The 18,398-nt window shown below is 34.0% G+C and overlaps 2 long non-coding RNA genes across 2 annotated transcripts; one reads left to right on the forward strand and one right to left on the reverse strand.

The window, feature by feature from the left end:
- Window positions 1-1,186: 1,186 nt before the first annotated feature.
- On the forward strand, window positions 1,187-3,817 carry LOC138699416 (uncharacterized). Its single transcript, XR_011332014.1, has 2 exons — window positions 1,187-1,639; window positions 3,715-3,817. It is a non-coding gene; the product is annotated as an uncharacterized lncRNA (long non-coding RNA).
- Window positions 2,516-11,671, reverse strand: LOC138699415 (uncharacterized). The gene is made up of 2 exons (XR_011332013.1): window positions 10,857-11,671; window positions 2,516-4,056 (listed from the first exon to the last, which is right to left on the reverse strand). It is a non-coding gene; the product is annotated as an uncharacterized lncRNA (long non-coding RNA).
- Between the last annotated feature and the right edge of the window lie 6,727 nt (window positions 11,672-18,398).

Below are 18,398 nucleotides of genomic sequence, written 5' to 3' on the forward strand. Positions count from 1 at the left end.
CTTCTATGTACTGTGATTTGAATGTCCTTTGTTTATATCCATGGAATACGAGTAAAACGCTTCTTCTGTTTACTGTGATTTGACAGTCCTTTGTTTATATCCATGTAATACGAGTAAAACGCTTCTTCTATGTACTGTGATTTGAATGTCCTTTGTTTATATCCATGGAATACGAGTAAAACGCTGCTTCTATTTACTGTGATTTGACTGTCCTCTGTTTATATCCACGGTATACGAGTAAAACGCTTCTTCTGTTTACTGTGATTTGACTGTCCTCTGTTTATATCCATGGAATACGAGTAAAACGCTTCTTCTATGTACTGTGATTTGACTGGCCTTTGTTTATATCCATGGAATACGAGTAAAACGCTTCTTCTATGTACTGTGATTTGACTGTCCTTTGTTTATATCCATGTAATACGAGTAAAACGCTTCTTCTACGTACTGTGATTTGAATGTCCTTTGTTTATATGCATGGAATACGAGTAAAACGCTGCTTCTATTTACTGTGATTTGACTGTCCTCTGTTTATATCCACGGTATACGAGTAAAACGCTTCTTCTGTTTACTGTGATTTGACTGTCCTCTATTTATATCCATGGAATACGAGTAAAACGCTTCTTCTATGTACTGTGATTTGACTGTCCTTTGTTTATATCCATGGAATACGAGTAAAACGCTTCTTCTGTTTATTGTGATTTGACTGTCCTTTGTTTATATCCATGTAATACTAGTAAAACGCTTCTTCTATGTACTGTGATTTGACTGTCCTTTGTTTATATCCATGGAATACGAGTAAAACGCTTCTTCTATGTACTGTGATTTGGCTTTCCTCTGTTTATATCCATGGAATACGAGAAATGCGCTACTTCTGTTTGCTGTGATTTGACTGTCCTTTGTTTATATCCATGGAATACGAGTAAAACGCTTCTTCTGTTTATTGTGATTTGAATGTCCTTTGTTTATATCCATGTAATACCAGTAAAACGCTTCTTCTATGTACTGTGATTTGAATGTCCTTTGTTTATATCCATGGAATACGAGTAAAACGCTTCTTCTATGTACTGTGATTTGACTGTCCTTTGTTTATATCCATGGAACACGAGTAAAACGCTTCTTCTGTTTACTGTGATTTGACTGTCCTTTGTTTATATCCATGGACTACGAGTAAAACGCTTCTGGCCGTGTGCACCATTCTCGATCATCTAGCCCGTTTATCAGCAATCACGGAAACATGGTCAATTCTTGACAATGATCAAGTTACAGATGCGGTGCACCGACATTTTCCCTCGATCAACTCATTACCGTCAGCTGACGGTACGCTCGCTTGAGAAGAATCATCTGAGCGCTAGGTAACCGCGTATAAAACAGCGAACGAACGCACTCTGTCAATTATCGCTTCGTTTTTGTTTGTCGCCTTGTCGGACTGTTTCAAACATCGTCACAGGTTTCAAAACAAGTTTCATGGAAGAAAAAAAGAAAAGAGCACCGAACTTCTCACAGTTCGAAGTGGGAATTCTTTTAGAACTCGTCGGCAATTCGGCATCTATATTAGAAAATAAAAGTACTGACGGAAGTTCTCTAAGAGAAAAGCAGGCTACCTGGTTGGATTTAACCTCACAATTCAACGCTGTTCCAGGTGAGTTATACGTGTTTACATAATTCCACATAATTTATACAGTGGTTATTTCATACTTTTGATAATAATTGGGAAAATTTTAGTATACGGATACCTCACTGACAATTATCTTGAAATAGGCTACTAAAAAGAGCAGATTTGTATGTATTTGTCGAATTCTCATCATCTTGCTTACGAAGAGACATTGCAGAGCCAATAATTTATTTGGGAAAATTTCAGTATACGGATACCTCACTAAAAAAAAAAAAAAAAAAAAAAAAAAAAAAAAAAAAAAAAAAGGCAATTCATCTGTGTATGTCGAATACGCATCATCATGCATACGAAAAGGAAGTTTTTAGTGCCAATTTATTTTGTGTGCATGAGATTGGAATTTTGGAGTAAGAGGGAAAGGAAAGTATCCTTGTTCTGAAATTTATCCATTTATTTTGTGTTCACAAGGTTGGAATTTTGGAGTAAGAGGGAAAGGAAGGTATCCGTGTAATTTCTCTTAATTCAAGCGTCAATAGCCTTATTGTCCAAAACGTCATGTAGGTCCTAATAGTTTGAAACTGCAAATCTATAGCTAATAAGTGATAATCTCGCATTCCACAAAATGGTCATTTAGTTTTACTATATTATTACCAGCATATAATAACTACTTTATTATTAAATTGGACAGTTAGGCCTAAATAATATTTTGTCCTCAAGTAAAGTCCCCAGAAACATATATAAAATATTAGTCTATTTTTACAAAAAAAATACATATATTTTTATTATTCATCTGCAAACTTGCAGAGACATATCACTTTTTAGCCATCGATATATTATTAGACCTCCCTGTGAAAACTGTTGGGTAGTGTAAGGAGTGATTAAATGAAATTGAAGATTAGACAGAAGTGAATAAAATAAATTTATTGCAATTTATATCAGTGTTCAATATCATAATCAAGTAGTATTATAATTTTAAAAAATTCCAGCGGTCTACATTAATACAAATGAACATGACAGTTATCTGATAAATTAAATAATTTACATCAATTGAACATAATATGTAATAGGTAAATAGCCTATTTACAGTGAGGTCAGTATTAAACTATTTTGAACTACTTTTTACTTCACAAAAACACACAAAAAAACATATTTTTTTAACAATTTTCTCTTTTTTTTTTATTAATACAGAGTTGCCGAGTTAAAATTCTGAAAAAGCTGAAATTCATGTTAAAAACAACAAAAATAAGCTGACACCATTAATTATTATTTTCATAAGATAAAATAAGTAAATACATTACCATGCATACAATAACAAACTATTCAGCATTTGAAATGTAAAACACACAACAAATACAGCCAGATTGCTATGAATTATTTTTATTATACTCTTCAGTGTGGTACATCTGACTTTATTAAAATATTTTTTGTCAAACACTTGTTCAGGGCACTTTCCAACATAGTTTAATTTGCAACATGCAATGGAAGAGAGAGTTCTGAGTTTCATTTTGTCGTTTCTATAAAAATGTGTATTGAAAACTTAAATAAACCGATTAATACAAAATAGACATTGGCACAGCAATTGTGACAAAAGCTGACAACAGATATGAACTGACAAGCTGACAAACTTTAGAAAATGCTGGTCAGTTTTAAAACCTGACACTTGGCAAAACTGTTAATAAAATACACCAAACCTAAGTTAAGCTGAGCAAACCTAAACTAAAGTGACAAGCCAGGCTTGCTGTACAGTGAGAGTATATTTCCAAAAAAAATTTCACATTCTTTTTGTAAAACAGCAATTAAATCGAGGTTTTGCAGAAAAAAAAAAAGTTACGAAATCCAGTACTGACCTCGTTGTAAATAATGAATATGTAATATAATGTGGAGTTATTGGAAGCTGTGATAAGTAAAATAAAATTACACAAGTTCCTTTCTTTCTAAAATTAAATAAGCTTATGCAGGGTCCCCTACAAAGTTTGAAGTATATTGTACTTATGGTTGAAAATTATACATTAATAGAGACTGTGAATACATTTAACCCACATTTTCTATATAGCAGCATAATTATTAACATGGTTTTTACATATTTATGTTTCTTTATGTTTTAGGTGTAACAAAAAGGTCTACACAAAATCTAAAAGTATGCTATGAGAATTTAAAAAGACGTCTACGCAAAGACCTTGCAGATGAGAAAGTAGAGACATATAAGACTGGCGGAGGAAAAAAGAACATTAAAACCACAAACATTGACCCTATGTATCAGCTACTGTAATACAGGACATCACACAGAGAGTAAATGTACAGACACCAGTCGATATGGTATCGCCTAATATCTTCCAAGAAAAGGAAGTGGCACACTCCAAGACCCCAGCCAGCTCCAAGCAGTACCAATGGAATCGTCGTCGGATGCCTCAAAAACCAAAACCTTCATGTGATGCTGTAGCTGACACCTTTAAAAAAAGAATAAGTGTACTGGAAAATCAATTACGAATGATGGAGGAAGAACATCTAAAAGAAATTAGGATAAAAAACTTAAAAATTTCAGTGTTATGACAGAAACTAAAATACTGGAAAAAAAAAAAATTCTGTTAATTGAAATGCCTACCACTGTCTCTTCCCGTTTTCAACTGGGTCATTCCGTATCATTTCAACCAATATTCTTTCAAAATGTCACCCACCATCTCAGATCATCTTCGTATTAGGTGAACATGTTTGCTTACCTGAGATGTGAACATAACCAAAATATTTGTTTTACCTGTAGCACCATTTCTTTGTTATAGCTTCATGAAAATATAAAAATTGCATATATGTCACAAACACGGTTTATAAGGTACTCCAGAAACAAAAATTGCTGCAAAAATGGAATAATTGTACTTGATTCTTGTATGTAATTGTTTGTTTGTTATTGAAGATTTTGAAATTACTATTGATATGAAATTATAATTGTTTGCTTTCTTTTACACACACGCACACACACATTATAACACTTTCCATGGATTTGGGCCAAATGGTTAATCCGTTTCAGTATCAGTTATCAGTAGTTGTTTCAATGGTCGTTCCTAATGTCTTGTTCCCCAAGGTTGGAAATTTTTCATTATTCTTGGGAGACAATGTCGTGGCATCCATTGGATGTGTTCAAACCAGTTATTTTTGTATTTAATCCAGCACTGATGTAACTTTCAGTTACTGGTAATTTAAAATTTGTTTATTAGCCTTGTGATCTAACAAAATAGCTATACTGCGCAGTTTTTCTCATGAACTTCATTTCAGCCGCTCTAATTCTTGATTTATCAGATGTTTCTAGAGTCCATATGTCACTGCCATACATTAACATTGGAAGTGCCAAATTGTTACAAATTTTACTCTAGTAGGTACTCCTTGAAAATTTTGTAGGTTAAAAAATATTATTTGAGTCCTGTTATTTTTAGGAACTTTGAGATGTAATTTTTTTCATTCTCATGAGACAGTAAACATCCTAAATAGTTAAATGACTTTGTTTGCTCAGTGATTTTATTATTAGTAACTATTTCACTTCTTACTGGTTCTTGGCCTATGAATGTCATCATTTTTGTTTTTTATGGTAGAAATTGCCATTTCATAAGCTTGTATAACTTTATTCAGTTTATGCGCTGCTATTTGTAAAATATATATATATATATATATATATATATATATATATATATATGTGTGTGTGTGTGTGTGTGTGTGTGCGCGCGTATTTTAACTGTATATACTTACAGCCTTAGACACAAAAAATGACAGATCTCCTGTAGTGTGAATTTGTCTAAGTCCATTTTGGACAGCACTTGGTTTACACGACTAGGGAAAGGATATTTATTTTGCACTTAATTTATTATTTGAATATATCTTCCTTATAACACATATATCTTCATAACACCTATAAACAGACAAATAAAAGCAACTAACAAAACAAAGAAGAAAAAGAGCGGAGTCATGCATAAGAAATTTCTTCATGTGTTAACCTAAGCTCTCATTGAATCAATTGAAGTCTTCCGAAGGGGACTTTGTATGGCGGCCCATCATTTTTTGTGTCTAAGGTTGTACATGATACATCATAATATAGTCTAAATGTGGAGCAACATAGCTTTTAGAACCACTACATATCTGATACAAACAAAAATAGACATTTATAATTGTACCCCGGGTCCAAGTTTAGTAATATAATTTTCACACAAATGTTTGACATTTTATTTCCTTAATATTCCTGTCATTTGGAATTAATGGGTTCATTTGTTATGTTCTTCCTGTTGCTGTGTGCATACTGCCTTCACACAGTGTAATGCTCAAAAGCAACCTCACAGGTATCACTTTGAGACCTATAATATGATAATGCTGGGCCATGTGGACGCATACATTTAACAGTTATATCCCTTTCATCAGTATTTACTGCTTCTGCAAATCTTTTGCACCAGTATGAATCATATACACAAGCCACGTTGGAGTTTGCACTCCAACTGTAATTATTGCACTTCCATTGTGAGCTGATGCTGTAATGTTCATCAGCACTAACCTTTTCGCACCAATTTCATTTATTGACAAGGACACAAATTGATGTAGACTGTGAGTACCAGAAATTATAAAAGCTTGCTGAAATCGTTTATTCAGTTGGACACGAGTTCATGATGTCTTTTATGGTACAAAGAAAAATTTCAATTTCTTTAAGTGTTTCCCTACAGAAGTTGTAGATCAGACGTACTCATGGTGGGCACATCGCCCAGTGCAGAAGATGGGCGGGTGCTGGAAACTTCTGTACATGCAAACAGACAGTGTCGCGCACTCAGACCTATTGTAACCTAGCAGTAAGGTTGCTTGCGGTTTGTATCATGGATAGACCTATTGATACAATATTTATTTAACCTGGTAGAGAGAGATAAGGCCGTAGCCTTCTCTTTCCCTCTACCAGGGGATTACAACTACAATATCAAAAATATAATTTAATATTAAATTTACAATTACAATAAAATCAAAGTACTAAACATTACTTGTATGATAAAGACTGGACAATTTATTATAGAAGTTAAGACCAAAGAAAGAATTAGTTACTGATGTACAAATTAAACATAGCATAATTAAATAGGGATGAAATTACTGAAGATCGAAGTATTTTATGCTACAGTAAGGAAGCTATTTACAAAGAGAACAGAAAAGTACCAGCACTACATTTAAAGTGACTCTTTTTGTTCAAACTGACAAACTTGCCAAACACTTACTATGTGGGCACTCTGTTATAGGGACAGAATATAACATTGAGCCACATTACAACATCAGGCATGCTCAAACATATGATACTATGCAAATCATGCAAATCTGGCTTTCAGGTAGTAGCTCCCTGTAAAGCAGGTTTGAATAATCTCAAGGAAAAATTGTTCTGGGGCCGGGTATCGATCCCGGGACCCTTCGCTTAGCACGCGAATGCTCTACTGTTCGAGATGAGCGTATGCAAGTAATATAAAATTTAAAAAGACTGTCATCAGTGAAGTAAGTTATAGGGAAGTAAAGCATTATTCCAGACATTTCCCTGGTTACTGAAAAAAAAAACGGAAAAAAATATAAACAAGAAAATGCTTAAAGCAAAATCATAATGATAACATTTAGTTGTGCACATAATGTAAATATATTATAAATACAACACTCTAATTTGAAAAAAAGATATTGAAATAAAGTGATAAAATATTGTCAGTTCCACTAGGACAGTTGTTTTTAATCTTTTTTTGGAAAAAGAGGCCCCTTTGAAAATATGGTGAAAGCTATGGACCCCCTTTCTAGAAAAATATAAAAAAAGGACTAACATTTTCAGATACGCTTCTCCTTTTTTACTGCTGCTTTTTAGTTCTGTACTGGTCAATAGGAGCTGGATATTTTTGTGTATTTTACATACACACGGAATTGTGTTCCTGGTGATCCTGCTGACACAGTGTTTTGGTCTTAATAAATTGGCAAAATGTTGAAAAACAAACTATTGTGGAAGAGGGTTTTGCTTTAAAAGTAGAGTATAGTTCTTGCAGATTGCAAAGTATAAGGCATTTCTGTTCATGTACATTTTTTTAAATGCTTTGTCTCTGATGCCTGACAATATTCTGGTAAATTCAGATTATTATAAAAGCCAGTTACCATTTTCACGGTTTCATCTGCTAGCTTCTTTCCTCTTTTTATGTTTCAAAGATAAAGTCTCCCTTTCTCTTTCACAAGTTTTCTTCATTGCTTCACTCTCTTTCTTTTTTGACCAAATTTAAGAAACTAGTGTTAGTAACTAAATTTTTCCCTGCTAGTTACAGTTTGAATTTTTTGCATTATTAGGTCTAAAAGTATATCAAAATCTTCTGTCTTTTGCTTTATTTCAGTTCTAAGTGTTTCCTCTTCAGGTAGTGAAGCCGAATCAGGGTAAAGGATTCCCCCCCCCCCCCCCGTATAAAATTTACCTAGTTTTGCTTTGAGAGAAGTTGATGCAAGTTCTATTTTATATTTGGCTACAGATGCCGTTCTGTGTTGTGGGATGCCATGGATGTTGAGACACCCAAACTAACAAGGCTTTCATTTATACCCTCTTTAAAGAAAATTTCCATAACAGTTTGACTACAAGATCATCCAAAGGACTGGACTGTTTGCTTCCTCAGAAACTTCTATTATTTTTTTTATCATTTTTCCTGCATATATATATATATATATATATATATATATATATATATATATATATATATATATATTGAATAAGCAGTCGCGGACAGCCGATGAGAGGTGGTCCTCAGCTTGGGGGTTGGGCGAAGAGCTAACAACCCATCACCATAAAAAAACAGCTTGATACGAATCCTTCAAAGTGGGATATGATGATAGAGAATGGATTAATTTTGCTCAGGATAGGGACCAATGGCGGGCTTATGTGAGGGCGGCAATGAAGCTCCGGGTTCCTTAAAAGCCAGTAAGTAAGTAAGTATCATTTTTCCTGCAATTTGGACACATCTTTATGCCAAGTGCAGCATTATGTCCTTTCCTCTGTAATTTCCTGGCATTAACAAGGTAGGCTATATCTCTTTCAAACCAGATATGTTTTTTTGTGTGTTTTAAACAAATTACACTTGCTCACTATGAGTGAAAACCTCCAGAGATAATTATTTGTTCTTATGGTAATCACAGCATGTTGCCTTTGTTACAAGACTTGATATTGCTATATCTTCTCTCCATAACAGAAATTCTCCTCTTCTTTTGTTTGTTTATTTGTCATTAACAGACCCTTGACAGGTATCAGTATTTGAACAAAAGGCAGCATATGCATTGACTTTATGACAAGGTTTTACAGATAACACTCCATTACAATCACACAGAAATCAACGCAGCCTTATTTTATATGAAAGACTGAAAAGAATACCTAACGTAGACTACTGGAGAACCTTCTCAGATACTCGTACAAGCTTAGAGATCCAACAAGGTTTCATACAGAAAGTTAAATATCTAAAAAAAACCCCCAATATAGCCTACCATTAGACAAATATAGTATGGAAAGGTTACAACTTCCATCTTATCCTGTCAATAGATTAAAAATCCAAATTACAATATAACACTATCAACACAAGATTCCAGAAACTGAATGGGTACACATCTACACCGATGGTTCTAAAATCAGCAATAACTTTAATAATACGACTGGTGCTGGAATATATAATAAATTATTTTGCTTTTATATATTTCTAGGTCAAAATTCAACTCACTTTGATGAGAACTTGAGGCAGTCAATTCTACATAAAAACAACTTTTCTATCACAGTAACCTCTTTAATAAAGCTGTTATATTTAGCGATTCTAAATCAGTTATACAAGCCATTAATGCAAACACCTATGCAACAAAAAGAATTACTGAAATTCACCAAAGTATCAAACACTAAGTTATCTCTTCACAATAAATAGTTTTGCAATGGATTCCTTCACACTGTGGAATTCTTGTTAATGAGATAGCAGATTTCTTAACAAAAATTAAAAAAAGGCACAATGATCCAACAAATTAAAAATTCATGTTTATCATTTCAATTTTCCAAAGTAATAATTAAGAAAATCATCCAACAAGAAATACACAAAAAATTAGTAGGCCTACATGAGAGTATAAATAAGCAATGGAATATTTTATTAAACAATAACAATTTAATTCCAGAATGCCCATGAATGAAAGCTGTCGTCGCACTTTTTCAATTATATATGTGATATGATTGTTTGGCTGCTTATCTATATAAAATAAATATTTTTCATACTCCTAATTATTTATTTTGTAAAGAAGAAAATACTATAATGGATATGACACACCTCAAGAATTGTACAAATTTAACAGTACACATCTGTCATAATACTGGGAAGCAAGAATGCAAATGGAAGAACTCCAATACACAGAGCATTAGCAACCAAACAACATTGACTTTGAGACTGTTATAGTATTAAAGATTATACCTGTACAATAAAAAAAGTAATAAGCCAACAGCAAGTTTACACTATCTAAAATACTCGTAGGCCTATATCAATATTCCATATATAGCTTAAGTGAACTACCCAAACTTTTCAGAAATATAATGCAAAGCAGAGTTTGAAAATTATAATTTTACATATGCTTTATATGGCTTAATTTCTAGATTTTATCAAAGTATTTTTTTTTTCTCGAGAACCTCTCATTTCTAAAAAAAAATTTTCTTCCCTAGTAAAGACTGGTGCACACTTAAAAAAAATCTACAATTCTGAATATACAGCAAATTGTTCTTTATAATATTATACATATCTAAATTTTTGAAGTAATTTGACACTTAGGTAACTAAATTACCAGTATACTGATAGCAAGAAGCCATATTGCGAAATTCTCCAATGTATATTGAATAAAATAAAGGAAGAATCAAGGCTCTGGCGTTCATTCTTTACTTTTTATATCTACATTTGTTCCACTCTGCACTCATCAATATCAGTTACTGAGTGAGAACACATGAACTTCAACGGGCTGTAACTCACTCATGCAACAACGGAATAATCTAAATTCTGCCAGATTTCTGTACTGGTACACATAAAACTCATGACCAAATATCATAACAATCGCTATCAGTGGGTGACATGTTTTAGTTGCACTGACACAGAATGACTCTAGCGCTTTGTCTAAAAAATAAGTGTTTCAGAAATTGCTAAATATAAAGTTAAAATTAATGTTCATAATTAAAAGCAAAAATTAAATTTCAATGTTATTACATTGATGCTACTGACTGACTTACCTTATTGAAAATGTTGGTTAATTATAGCTTGACGAAATGCTCTCCCAGGCACAGCATCATTGCGCTGCATCAACTCTCCTTGGGGAACAGGTTCATCATCATCAATGTCAGGGCCTCTTAAACCTCGTAACTCCTCTAGTAGTCGCACCATCTGTGGATCTTCAGGCGGTTCTTCATTGCTGGTGCTTCTGGCAATGTTATGCAGTACTGCAGTAGCAGTTATTACAGTCATGGCTTTCTGCAGACCACATCTCAAACCCACTGACAGTATTGGAAACCTTCTTTTCCATATACCATACTGCCTTTCTACAGTGTTCCTTGTTTTGATGTGTGCTCTATTATATCGCTGTTCGGCTGGAGTTAGTGGATTTAATAGTGGAGTTAATAAATATGGTTTGCAGGCATAACCTCCATCTCCTAATAAATACCCATGCGGTATTTCACCATTTTCAAATTGTGCTCTACGAGCACAGTTACGAAATATGGTGCTATCATGCACAGATCCTGCCCATCTTGCCACAATATCCCTTATCAATAGATTGTGATCACTGATTGTCTGACAATTCAAAGAGAAATAACCTTTCCTATTACGGAAGTGTTCTGCGTTGTCTCCCCCAGGAGATTGAATTCTAATATGTGTACAATCTATTGTTCCTATCACACCCGGAAATCCATCTATTTGATGAAATCCATCCATTACATTTTGTAAATCGGCCCTTGCTGGAAAAACAATGAAGCGTGGAAAGAACGATGCAATGATTTCCGACACTTCACTGGTGATACGCTGCACTGTTGTTCGATGTATATTAGCAGTGTCCCCGGTAATTTCATAGAAGACGGGCACTTGGTTGAATATAGTACGTATTACCAACTTTTTTATTTCAGGGTTAAATGTTAGTGATCTTTTAGTGACTTTTACATGTTAGTACTAGGTTTTTTATACTAGGTGTCGCCGTGATTTTCTTTTAATTTGATTGGTAATAGTTGTCATTTGTTCTAGAATTTTCGTTCATTTTGAATGGATAATGACGTTATCAGTTGTTCTTGGTTGTTTGACGTGAGTGGTGTTATGTTGTGTCTGATGGCTAAAGCTATTGAAAGTTTGTCATTTTATGATTTTCTTTCGATTTGATTGGTTATAGTTGTAATTTAGTCTAGAATTTTCATTAATTTTGAATGGATAATGACGTCAGTTGTTCCTGGTTGTTTGACGTGAGTGATGTTTCATTGTAGATTTGTCTGCATTTGTCGAATGAGCATCATCATGCTTACGAAAAGGCACTTTTCAGTGCCAATAATTTATTTTGTGTGCACAAGGTTGGAATTTTGAAGTAAGAGAGAAAGGAAGGAATCCGTGTTCTGAAATTATTGATTAAATTTTTTGTCGATTTTGGTTTAGTTCTTTCGCTGGTGATTAAGGATTGTGTTGAATGTTGAGGAGAAAACTGTTTTTTTCTGTGGTTTAAAGAAATTACTTACTGAATTTTCTGTAGATGTTATGGTGTAATAAGTGTTCGAAGAGAATTTCATTTGGTGTAAAGACGTGGTTTATTTATGCAAAGTTGACTGTACGACAAAGTGTTAGTTTAGTTCTTTTTTGCTTGCATGGTTTAAGTTTAGATTGCCTTAAAGCCTGTGTCATTTATATTGGAAGTGAAGTGGTTGTCGATGAAGACGTCAATGAGAATTGAATTTTATTTGATAAGGTGATAAATTATTATGTTTTGTTTTGTGTTTTTGTGATTTTTGGGGATAAAGTGCGGACGAAAACTACCAGAAAAGTACTACCAACTATGAAGTTCGAATGCCACGAAACGCCAAAAAAAAAAAAATCAAAGGCGAAAAATTAAATATATTTTCATTTTTTGGAGGGCTTGTTCTTCTTTAAAAATACGAATATATATTTGATTTTTCATCTTTGATTTTGCGATGTTTGGTGACATTTGGACTTCATAGTTGGCAGAACGGTTTTGGTAGTTTTCGTCAGCCATGTTGGATTTTGCCCGTCTTCTAGGAAATTACCGTGTCCCCGATAACAATATTAAAAGCACCTGTGGCATACGATCGTAAAGTTGCCAAAACTCTGTTCATAGGAGAAACGGGATTATTTCTGTTGGTAGGGAACTCTAACCTATCGTTCATTTGGTCCACTAACCACCACACTGTTTCTTTACTCAGTCGAAATCTCTCTTCAAATTTTCTGTCTCCCAGATCTTCGAAAGGATCTCCTCTTTCTACAATAACACCAATTCTATTATTTCCGCAGTGATTTGCGTGTTCAAGATACATCATTTCATCTTCGATTCCATCAAGTACGTCAAATCGTGCCGCCATTTTGGTTTTCTCGACTTGACCATGTTCAATTCAAGATAATCAGTCCCACACCCGTGATCAAATTTGATCATCATCAACTCGCTTGTTTAACTTTGATCGAGATTGATACTCCGCAAATTGGCGTTGAAGACGGTCAAGTGCCGACTTAACTTTGGTCAAATTTTGATCGAGAATGGTGCACACGGGCATTCGTCTATGTACTATGATTTGACTGACCTTTGTTTATATCCATGGAATACGAGTAAAACGCTTCTTCTATGTAGTGTGATTTGACTGTCCTTTGTTTATATCTATGGAATACGAGTAAAACACTTCTTCTTTTTACTGTGATTTGACTGTACTTTCTTTAAATCCATGGAATACGAGTTAAACTCTTCTTCTTTTTACTGTGATTTGACTGTCCTTTGTTCATATCTATGGAATACGAGTAAAACGCTTCTTTTGTTTACTGTGATTTCGCTGTCCTTTGTTTATATCCATGGAATACGAGTAAAACGCTTCTTCTGTTTATTGTGATTTGACTGTCCTTTGTTTATATCGACGGAATCATGTTTATTGATACAGAAACATCTTATTTAAGGGATTGAATCTGACATCTAGTGCGGTAAATAATTTAATCTGATGTTTAGCGAAAGGGAAAGAATTTTATTCTAATTTTAATTAAGGTTGGCTATGGAGACAGGCAACGATATCATCGAGAGGAGGAGAATTTATTTAATGATTTGCTTCCGGATCGCAATCCAATTCCACATACAACAGTGAGAAGGATAGCAAGGAAATTGATTGAAGTTGGAACCGTAAAGAACTTACCAAGATCAGGTCGCCAACCATAAATTAAAATTAGAATTCTTTCCCGTTCCCTCAACATCAGAGAGAATTATTTAACGCACTAGATGTTAGATTCAATCCCTTAAATAAGATGTTTCTGTATAAATAAACATAGATTCCATGGATATAAAAAATAAAGGACAGTAAAATCACAGGAAACAGAAGAAGCATTTTATTCGTATTTTTGGTTATACCTACACTTTTCTGTTTCCTTGATTTAGCAAGAATAGATTTGTGCAGAAGTATCTAGTGTGGGTACTTTTTGAAAAACTCTTAATGAGCATTATTCGAAAATATAAAAATACGAGTATATTGGGTATTCCATTTAATAAGAGTTTTGGGGTTACTTCCGGTTAAACCAGAAGTCGAGAAGAACTCGGTAATATCATTATTGAGTTCTTAATATACGGCTATCCCCACACTGTTTCATGTCACTGAACCAAATGCTTCAAAAGTTAGGTGGTGCGGGACTTTTAACTAACTCTATATAAATGCATATACTGTACACATTTGTAACAAAACAAAAGAAAATTTTACGTTTTCCGATTAAAATTCAATAAAATAGAAACACATTACAAAAAATAACGCGAATGAAGAACGTTATTTCACTCAAGTGACATCACAACATTTGTTATTCCAACAACATGTATTCCAAATGGGACGAGGTGAAAATTATCTATGCTTCGTTCATAATGTTCTTTGTTGTTGTTATTCGTCATCCGTCATTTTTCTCTGACATCTATTCTTACTGAAAAGATGCACAAGAAGGAGTCTTATGTCTATGTCAGTGTGCATAATATATCGTTTTCGTGTTCTGTTGTGATATATTTTGTACCTCGTAATGTATTCATCGCTGTCACGATTGATTTAGGTGCACCGTGCAACATCGGAGGTACCTATAGCCTAATTCCCCAAAACAGCAGTACTGCAAAATAACAAGAAACATTTTTATGAAAGTTTTATATATAGAGAACATCTCATACCGGCACTATGATTATGGTTCTTGTATTTTTGTTCTCTAAAATTCTTGTTACATATTTTTCAGACTCTGATAATATTTAAATACCATCCGCAAATATAATACAACGTAGTGGGTTGATGCTAAAATTCGTAGCGTTTTTTCGCTGTGGCAGAAGTTTTTATTAGAGATTAATAGAGAACAAAAATTAATCAGTAATGTATTCTTCTACATTATCCAAGACTCTCTGGTGTAGTATGTCGATTCAACTTCTGAAGAAATCTGCTGGTTTTGAGTTATAAAAGTCGTCAAGCCAAGTTTGAAAATCATCTTCAAAGAAGTTCTCTTGAAAATTATATGATAGAGATTGGAAAAGGTGAAAATCTGAGGGCGCAAGATCGGGAGAATATAGGGGATGTGGAATAACCTCCGAATCAAACTCCTGGATAGCTGCTTTCGTAATGTTAGCTGAGTTTGGTCATGCATTATCGTGTTGCAGTAGCAAATTGATATAATCTTTCAGGTCATTTTTCTTCAATTACGGCAGCAAGGCGTCTGAGATAATAGAAATAAATGTCAGCAGTTATGGTTACATTTCTGGAAAGCAATTAGTCGTATAGACTCCTACTTTATCCATCAGACACATAACGTCATGTTCAGCGGACGGACACTAACTTTTTACGATGTTGTGTGTTGAAAGGACAGAGCCATTTTCTTGCAATGCTTTCTCCGTATACGGTACAAATATTTCGATCCGCCTCCGCCGCCTTTGCTTCTCTATTAAACTCAAACAGAAGAATTATGTCGTATGTGTTCATCTTTAGTCCACAAATAGCACAAACTTTTGTCAAATCCGCAAAATACAAGGCGTATTTATAAGCATAACACTACAAATAACAAAATATTATAAATCTCAAACGATAAACAATCTCTAATAACACATTGTTGTGATGACGAATAAAAACGCTACGAACGTATACATCAATCTAATAATTAGGCCTACACATTATTTTCCTGTCATAATTTCTACATCCATTGCTTTTCTCCTTAAAACTTGTTATAACATCTTTAATGTCCCTGAAACAAAACAGATTAAACGAAACATTTCGTTATTAAATCTCTTCTTATTTTTTGTCTCCTCTCTTTTGAATTTATATTAATTACTAAACTCTCTATTTTATGTAGATTTAGGCTGAATTCTTTGCTTTTACAACCAATTCCGAGCATCTTTATACAGGACGTCTGAAACTTCTTGGACCAAAATAATAAAGATAGATTCTAAACTGAGTATTTTGAGATAGAAAACCATTGGTCGGAATTGCTTATTTCAGGCACCACGAGATCTTGGACGAGAAATGCGTTTGAGAAAAGATTTTTTGTTAGCTGATTTGACTTTCATAACAAGCAACTGTCTACTGAAACGACGTTGGTGGTGCTAGCTAGCAAAAAGATAACACAATCGTCGCAGATTATGTGAACAATATAAAGGGGTTAACTCGTCCATGAAATGTGTGCTTCGAGGGGTACTGTGTGGCGGGCACTGCATAGCCCTATCATCTACTACGGGTGCAAGCAAGGGGCCAAATGATTTCACACCCAAATTTCAGCTCTGTCAAGGTTTGTCCAGCGCTGTGTTATTTTACCGAATTGATACAGTTTCTACAGGGACATCATTTTATTTTTACTAACATTTTTAATATTAACCTGGCTATACCTTTAGAGAATCGGAAACACAGTTTTCTACCCCCTTCCACGACTGTAGTTCGATGATAATGGCGTAAAACACAAACAAATCACTCTACTAGGTATAGGAGGGAAGAAAAGTAGTTCATCCATTTACGTAAACTAGGAAATATCGCGATTTTGAGTTCGACAATTTTCATTAGGTTTTTGTTTAATCAAAATACAGTACTGTATTAAGAATAAGTGTTTTTACTCACGAACTGAGTTACCTATGCGAACGTATTCATTATGCAGTGTATATTATACTGTCTACAGCATATTAGCGTACAATATACAGAAAGAAATTAAGTTGAAAAATAATCATAACATGAATATTTAAACACATTTTTGAAAAGGGTGGCCGTTCATTTCGATATAGGCTTCAGTTTTATTGTGCATATTATCGCACTATAGACTATTGCATCTAATTCCAATTACCAGTTTCGTCCTTCGTACTAGTAACTCATGCTGAACTAATTCTGTACCTAGTCTATAAAAGAGTACCTTACGTACTGTAAATTCAACCTTCACTTCTGCCCGATCCGAAAAGATAAAATTACTCAGACATGCTATCTACTGTCCGTCTAAGTGGTTATGTCGCAGGATCGTAGAAAGAGGGGAAATCACGTGACAGTAATTACTTAACGAGGCCCTTTTATTTAAGTTATTTTAAACAGTTGTATAATATTACAACAGAAATTAATGTTTTCGGAAAAGAGCCAAGACAGCCCAGTCACTAGCTTTACAGAGGGGCGAGGAAAAGTAAGTGGGGGAAATCAGGATGCGACGTATGCAAACGGACGACAGTACCTGTGCGAAAATATGATTCAATGTTGAAAACTCTTTCGTCACTGGAAAATGCGAACATATTTCTGAAACGTACTATACTCAGCAACTCAGTACTATATGCGACCTTGGTTCTTTGTGGAGGACAGTTGGAACTTCATTAGTAGAAGGGATGGGAGCGAAGTACAGCTGTCAGAAAAAAAAGTGGCCGCACTCGTGAACAGCGAATATTTTCAAAGTCCACTTCGGGTCGCGGCAATGTTACACGATGCATGTACTTGTACAAGCAGTTCCGGAACTATGAAAGTGTTCCATATCTGCGCCTCGTAGACCAACGGTAGAGTGCTTCTTTAATGATTCAAAGGTCGTGGGTTCGGGCCTTCTTCAAGTTTTCATTTTATTTTTTAATCGTTCTTTAGCGATGTAAATGATATTCAAATTATCATTTATATCCAGTTATCGTTCTTTATGGATATCACGTTATTTATATTTTGTTATCGTTCTTTAGAGATATGAATACAATTGAAGTCATCATTTGTATTCTGTTATCGTTTTATAACGATATGGATAATAATAATTATTATTGTATCTCCAATGGGGGTTAGCCTTATTTTACATATGTATGTTAGGGCTATAGTTTTATACACAAAAAAGATAAGCATAAAGAGAAATGGAAAAGAAAATTAAATTAGCTTACGCGATGTAAACAAAACATAAACAATCCGTAAATTAGGCATTGCGATTGAAAAACAAATATCAGGTATCAATTTGTAACATACAAAAACATTAACAACACACATACGTAACACTTCTATAACACAAATATGCAGCTTTCTGTACCATACATCATAAATTAATACACAATAGTCACACAAACACAATCAAACTATAATTACGACATTGCGACATCAAGC

The sequence above is a fragment of the Periplaneta americana genome, chromosome 5 (assembly GCF_040183065.1).
Source record: "Periplaneta americana isolate PAMFEO1 chromosome 5, P.americana_PAMFEO1_priV1, whole genome shotgun sequence".
Taxonomy (NCBI): domain Eukaryota; kingdom Metazoa; phylum Arthropoda; class Insecta; order Blattodea; family Blattidae; genus Periplaneta; species Periplaneta americana.